This window comes from Callithrix jacchus, chromosome 2, assembly GCF_049354715.1.
Source record: "Callithrix jacchus isolate 240 chromosome 2, calJac240_pri, whole genome shotgun sequence".
NCBI lineage: Eukaryota > Metazoa > Chordata > Mammalia > Primates > Cebidae > Callithrix > Callithrix jacchus.
The window spans coordinates 123,452,167-123,460,132 of NC_133503.1; the positions used below are offsets into that span (position 1 = coordinate 123,452,167).

Below are 7,966 nucleotides of genomic sequence, written 5' to 3' on the forward strand. Positions count from 1 at the left end.
TAGACCTATGACGAGAATCAAGTCCCAGCAGGCTCCTAAAGTTGAGGTAAAAAGTATGACTCATGAGAGGGTACACTACACTTCAACGGAACTGCTTGAGTTCTCTAATTATACAGACAGAAGTCCAGGAAACAATGTGTGGGAATGAACACTAAGAATGTGGAATAACAGAGCCTAACGTTAGATCAGGCTGAATTTATTGATATGGGCTCAGTAAGCAGAGCCTGCATTTAATGTTACAGCTCACAGAGTTAGAAAGGGCACTATGAATTTATTCAGTTGGTTGGCTGAAACAGGTTCTAAAAGGTGGCCCACAGTAAGTGAATTGAAAATGTCAGACTTGCTTTGGAATAATGCAGAGGAAGACATACAAACCGTTAGGGAGATTGAAATGTTAGAGTGGATTTGTCATGTAAGACCTATCCACCCACATTGAAAGGATCCAAAAAACAAACTTTCACCAGTATTGTGAAATCAACATGTGAGGGGGGGCCCTGGCATCCTTGAAGAGCTCTTTGATGGCTCTTCTCTATAAGCAAGAGTTTAGAGTAGGAACTGCAGAAACTCATCTTGTGCATGGATTTGCATGCAGTGCTTCTGCCAAAACTGTGATCCTGGACTTACAGAATGCCTTATCCACTGGCGCAGTATTACACACAGCATTTCTTCTAAGGAACTTCACAGCAAAGGAATTATGGTAATGGATCCATACTCACACAATGTATAGGCCTTATTGTGTTCCCCACTATCCTGAAACAATTGGCTTGATAGAACAGTGGAACGGTCTTTGGAGAACTTAGTTACAGCAACCAGCTAGGTGGTAATATTTTACAGTGCTGAGGCTACACATTCTCTGAATCAATATCTAATATGTAGATAGAGCTGTTTCTTCCATAGCAAAGACTCATGGGTCCAGGAATAAGGGGCAGAAATAGGAAATAATTTATTCACCATTACTCCTAGTGACCCACTAATAAAATTTTTGCTTCCTGTTCCTATGACCTTTACACTCTACTGGCCTAAAAGTCTTAGTTCCTGAGGGAGAAACGCTTCCACTAGGAGACACAACAATGAAAACTGTGCTCACTTCAGCAGCACGTATACTGAAATTGGAACATTACAGAGAAGATTAGCATGGCCCCTGAGCTAGGATGACATGCAAATTTGTGAAGTGTTCCCTTGAAAAATACATTAATTAATAAAACTGCTGCCCAGCCACTTTGAACTCTTTGTGCCTCTGAATCAACAAGCAAAAATGAGAGTTGCTCTGCTGTCTGCAGTGATTGATCAGAACTAGCAAGGAGAAAGGGACTGCTACTGTGCAGTGGAAGTAAGGTTGAGCATGTCTGAGATGCAGTAAAACCAGTAGGATGCCCGTCTCTACCACATGTCCAGTAAATTAAGGTCAATGTAAAATTACAACCCAATCCAGGCAAAACTCTAATGCCCTAGACCCGTTAGGAATGAAGGCTTGGGTTACTTGACCAGGTAAAGAACCAGCTGTGGGGCTTGCTAAAGGCAAACAAAGGAAGAAACAAAAAACAGGATAGTGAAAGAAGGTGTTTGTAAATATCAGCTGCAACCATGTAACCAGTTACATAAATGAAGACTGTTATGAGTATTCCCCCTTATTTTGTTGTGAAATGTTCATGTGTGTATAGTAAATACCTTTTTCTCCCTCTTATTTCCTTATTATGTAACATATAATGTATTGATTTATTAGCATAATATTTAAGTATTGTTCATAGTATTTTTTTTTTTACATCATAGTGTTTTTTAAGTTACAGGATGTCAAGGAGAAAAGTAAACCTGAAAAACTTTACCTCCTTTTCTAGGGAATGGGTAATGTACATTCAGTTGTATGTGAGATGTATTATGCGAAGTGGAATTATGAGCTTGTTATTATGTTTATTTGGAGATTAAATATGATTTAAGGAGATGTGTATGAATGCCAAGCTGAGAAGGGATAGATTTTGTTTACCAAGTTGACTGGGACAATGGGGTGCCCAGATATTTGGTTGAACACTGTTCTGGGTATGTCTGTGAAGAGTTTATAAATGAAATTAACATTTGAATGAGTAAGGAGGGTGAAGCAGTTTAACCTCCCCAATGTTTTTGGGCCATAACCAATGTATTGGAAGTCTAAATGAAACAAAAGATAAGGAAGAATTTTCTCTTGGTGCCTGACTGTTTTTGTGATGGTGCATTGATCTTTTCTTGCACTTCAACTAGAACTTAAACAATCAGCTCTCCTGGGTCTCCAGCTTGAAGTCAGCAGATCACGGGACTTCTCAGCCTCCATAATTGTGTGAACCAACTCCAATATCCAAACTATTGTGTATTATATACACATATGTATATGTATACACACACGTACACACATACCTCCTATTGGCCTATTGGTTCTGTTTCTCTAGAGAATTCTAATACATCGACACTAAAATTTGAATTTTGTATAATTTTCATGAGTCATGAAATACTACTCTTCTTTTGATTTTTTTCAACCACTTAAAACTGTAAAGACCATTCTTGGCTTGCAGACCATACAAAAATAGGCATTGAGTAAATTTGATCTGTGAGCCAAATTCACATTTTGCTGCCCCCTGTCAATAGAGCAACGACAACAACAACAAAGTATCCTTGCAATTATCTTTATCATCTAAAGTCCAGATGTTAAAACATCAGAAGAATAACAAAGCGGTTGATAATTTTTATTACTCTACAACAAAAGGATATTTCAATTCAACTGTGAGAGAATAAATTTTTTCTTCACCTTTTATTTGTCCAGTGAGAATGTTATTAGTCATTTTTTTCAAATGGATATTACATTTTACCATGATCATGTTGTCTGTATAAGGCCAACAAATGATTAAACATCCTCCATTTTTTTCTCTTAAAAGGTAACAAGGAATAAAAGTATGGTTTTCTTCAATCCAATAGAAAAGGTGAAGATTCTTGACAACAAGGACACCATCATTCTCCCCATTACCCAGGCTATACAAATCAGCTGGAGTAGCAGTTCTCAAACTGTGGTGGTTCAAGTTCCCAGTATTATGTGGAAACTATTTAGAAATGCAAATACTTGGGCCCGCCCAGGACTGGCTGAATTAGAAATTCAGCAATCTGTATTTTAACAAGCTTTCCATGAGTATGATGAACACTAAAGCCTGAAAATCATCAAACTCAAGATAACACTTATGGATCAGATTCAGCTGGGTGCAGTGGCTCACACCTGTAATTCCAGCACTTTGGGAGGCTGAGGCAGGCAGATCACAAGGTCAGGAGTTCGAGACCAGCCTGAACAACATAGTGAATCCTTGTCTCTACTAAAAATACAAAAATTAGCCAGGCATGATGGCTCATGCCTGTAATCCCAACTACTCAGGAGGCTGAGGCAGGAGAATCACTTGAACCCGGGATGCAGAGGTTGCAGTGAGCCAAGATTACATGACACTGCCCTCCAGCCTGGGCAACAGAGCAAGACTTCATCTGAAAACAGAAGGATCCAGATTCCTGGGGCTCCATTCCAGAGTCACTGAATTGGAATCACTGGTTTGTGTTTTAACATGCTCCAGGTGATTGATTTGATCCATATTTGAAAGTCAGTACTTCAGAGTTGCTGTTCCTCTTTCATCCCATCACCTTATCTGCCCTGTAGGACTTTGCCAAGTACTGTAAATTTTACATTTACATTTGCCAAACTTTCAAACAAGATTTTTATAAACCAAAATTCCTAGGCCCTGCTTCATAATTTCACACAAGAATATATCATATGGATAGGTTACATCTCATAGAGCATACATTGTATGATATACACGATATACCACCTATTTCTCTATTTGGAGATACAGAAAGGAATTTCCCTTTATAATCCTGAATCTCATGTAGCTAGTTCAAGAACAGGCATTTGGGTATCACTTACAGAATTAATCCCCTATTCCATTTCAATTTATTTTAATGAGGGCTTTGTAAAGTCTTTGCTATCAAAATAGTCACAAATAATTTCCAGATTAAAGTAATGCAACTATGATCATTTTGTTCTTCCATTGAAAAGTCTTGGCATTCAAAGCCCTCTCATTCTCCAATCAATCAAGCTTTTCTACTTCCTATTCTTTTGACATACCCTGTACATGGTGCCTCTTTGCTTTTATTCAAGCAGATCCTATCCACTGACAGTGCACTCTCCCTCAACATCAATACGAATTCACGAAAATGTTTTATTTTCCAATTAGTCTATGCCATGTGTCAATGAAGTAATAACTAACAATTTAGAACATTTTATAGAAGCCAGCCAGTCTGCTATATCTTCATATGTATTAACTAATTTAATCGTCACAACCACCTTATGAGGTAGCTACAACTATTTACTTCGCTGTATAAGAGATGAAACTTAGGGTAGATAGGTTGAAGTGACTTTCTCAAGAATACTTTATTAATGACACTTGTGAAGAATGGTAAGACCTTTTCAAAGCCAGCTATGGAGATAGCTTTTGGGACTATGGCAGTAAGGTCTGGCAATGGGGAGTGAGATTGGACTCAACTCTAACTCCCATAAGGACAAGTGGGAATTTATAACCAAGAAGCAGGGCAAGGAGCAATGGATGAAAAATTACTAAGAGGACACATAAAGGATAAAGGATTTCTGGCTAAACTTACCTGATAGGATTATTGCTGAAGGCAGGCCATGGTGATAAGATATTGAGGGTGGTCTGATGCCAAGGGTGGGGGATATTCATTAAAGTGATGTGGCAGGATTCTTGCTCCAACTGGATTCTGTAGATGGTTCTCAACTTACAATGACTTGATTTTATGATGATGTGAAAGCCATACGTATTCAATGGAAACATACTTCCTATTTTGAATTTTGCTCTTTTCTCAGGCTAGTGATTTTGCAATATAAGACTTTCTCCTGGTGCTGGGCAGTGACAGTGAGCTGATGCTCTCAGTCAACCATGCAATCACGAGGAGCGTGCTTAAGGTAGGCTGGGCTAAGATATGATGTTCAATAGGTTAGGTATGTTAAGTGAACTTTCCACTTGGAATATTTTCAACTTATAATTTTTTTTTTTTTTTTGCATTGTAACTTCATCCTAAGTCGAGGAGCATCTGTACTAGAGGAAACCCCAAGATCAGGCCTCGTCAAGCAGAGGACTCAGAGAAAAGCCTGACTAAAGTTTTGGTCAAATAAGAGAGTGCATGTTAGCCCTATTCAAGGTTGCTGTCATTGAGAGGGGATCGTATACATACATGTCATAATTCTATTGTCTCAGGACCCTGGGATAGGAACTGTGAGATAATCATTCTTGTGTCCCCATCTCCATGTCACTACCACCTAACAATTAGCACTAGGCCTTGTGTATAGCAGTGATTTAGTAAGTATCCAATGAATTCAGGATGGCTTTATAGGATTTTCTCTTTAGTATGTTGTCATGTCTTCTTTATGCCTTAATTTGTAATAGTCTTAAAGCAATAAAAAAAGCATTTCAGTTTTGAGGGGGTCAAATATATCAATGATATTTTTAAAATGCTATTTCTTCTTTTTGTTTCTTTTCCTTTAGTAGTACTCTGTTTTCTAGAAACTAGGTATTTACTTCAGGTGACTCCTTTTCTTCTCTTAGTTGTAACTTGACAACTGAGAATAAAACTAAGAAAGGATTTTGAGGCCAGTGCAACAAATACAAATTTGTTAATTGTGTATTAACCAAATACAATTGCAAAGGGTTATTAAATATTCATTGCAACGCTGTATTTCAAATGTCAGAAATCCATGTCAGTAGCTGAAGGCATATGGTTTTGTCAGATTTTAAAGTAAGAAAGATATTGTGTGTTTTTGTGAGCATAGATGTGGTTTAGTCTCTACTATCCCTTTTTTTCTTTGTGGCCCTACAATCAGAAATGTGAATATGAGTATGCTGATATGTTAGGGAAATGAGAACCGTAAATGAATCTGACCATTTTATAAGATGTTTTGTATTAGACTGCAAAATTATTCCAGTTGCAAACATATTTCCTGATCACTCCCACAACCTTTTAATTTCCCTTTTCTTCCTTTTCTCCTAAGATCAGACAGTGTGACCTGTTTATTTTTGTTTTTCCCTAAACATTAAGATCACTAGGTAGAGCCCAAAGAGAAAGGAACTCCTAATACCCTCATGGGAATTTTTGGAATAACATGTGGATAAATACAGGGCATTTCTGTGGTAGCCAAACAGATGACACCTGTTTGACATCACCTGATCTCTGATTGACAACCCTTAGTTTATAGTAATGCCTCCAAGTCAAAATATTTAGAATTTATCTGCAAGTACACATCATAGCACAGTTTAACAACTGCAGCACAATAAAAGAGATTATATTTACTTTCAAAAGTCACTGAAATATTTTTTGTTAACATTTCACTTCTGAGTAGTGTCTAATGCGTAGTAATATCTTTGTCAACAAGCTGTGAATTTCCCTATTACTCTTCTAGGAAGAATAGGTTCTGTCTGGTTAGTTGATTTGTTCTTGTCTGAAACATCTTCATTTAGTAGCAGGGAAATTGTGATTTAAAACTAATGGAGTTGGGAGGCTGAGGCAGGTGGATCACTTGAGGCCAGGAGTTCTAGATCAGCCTGGCGAACAAGGTGAGACCACCTTTTCTACTAATACTACAAAAATTAGCTGGGTGTGGTGGCATGCATCTGTAGTCCCAGCTACTCAGGAGGCTGAGGCTGCAGAATGGCTTGAACCCGGGAGGCAGAGGTTACAGTGAGCAGAGATTGTGCCAGAGCACTCCAGCTTGGGCAACAGAGCAAGACTCTGTCTCAAAAAAGAAAAAAAAAAAAAAGAAACTAATGGAGGTGTGGGTGGCCATGTATTGATAATTTTTGAAATATGTTTCTCTGTATTCTCCTATTTGAAATTTTCCATAATTAAAATAAGTAAAAATAATAGAAGTGAAGAGAAACACTTGCTACTTTTTAGTTGAAACTATAAATGGAAATAGGTAAAGGCACAGGTTCTGCATTCCAGTATGCCCTGTGTTAGCAACAGCCAAGAAACGCTGCTGTACAACAGGCTGAGTAGGAGACGTCACTCAGGCTGACTAATACAGCATCCAGCTGCTTACTTTAATAAGAAAAATCAGACGTGAGCCTTAATGTTAGAGCATCAGCAACAATTGTGTTCTGTAGACAGTTAATTTAGACACAACCCAATTCCTACTACGTCTGAAAAATAAGATCAATGTCAATTTTCATAGATCAAAATTTGTTCAAGTTTTAAAAAAAGTTACACGGGCAATGCCAGTTTTCTTGTATATTTTTCCTAAATGACATTCAGAATTTTTACTCATATCCCTGTGGAAATCATAGTCTGCCAACTCTCTTAAATGCCTATTTTTATTTTCCTTTACATAACACTAAGGAGTTGTCAACTATCTTTCAGAAAAACAAAATGAAAAGGATTTATATGATATATATATAACTGTTATGAGTCTAAGACTTTGTATAGACATTTAATTATCTAGATCACTTATTTTCCTACGTTTTGTACCATTATTTTTTTCTTTTATTCTTCTCCCAATATGCAACATTTTAGGTTGTTCACAATTCATTGTAATCAATTTGCCATGCCCTTCAATCTTCTCTTTTTCTCATTTCTTAGCCAATTTACAAGTCCAGATTAGCCACATATGTTGAGTGTGTGGATCTCCAAAATTATAAACTACAAATGGCATAAGTTTGAGGAATTCAAATAACTGTCCAAACTCTATCCTCAACTGCATTCAACAAAAATGAAAGAGAAAAGACTCCCTTTCTTTAGGCTCTAAAAACATTTTCGTAGAAAGCAGACTTAAAGTCGTCCTGCCACTTCTTTTACCTTTTTACCTTTTAGGCTCTTCAAGACCTAAATTCTCCAGGCCTCATCATCTTTCTCTTTCTTTCTTTTTTGGAAATCCATTTTGGATATATAATAAATATGTGGA

The 7,966-nt window shown here is 37.3% G+C and overlaps 1 non-coding gene across 1 annotated transcript; it reads left to right on the plus strand.

Moving 5' to 3' along the window:
* The first annotated feature begins 1,079 nt into the window (after nucleotides 1-1,079).
* LOC118151837 (U6 spliceosomal RNA) lies at nucleotides 1,080-1,186 on the plus strand. The gene has a single exon (XR_004740242.1). It is a non-coding gene; the product is annotated as a U6 spliceosomal RNA (small nuclear RNA).
* Nucleotides 1,187-7,966: the final 6,780 nt, after the last annotated feature.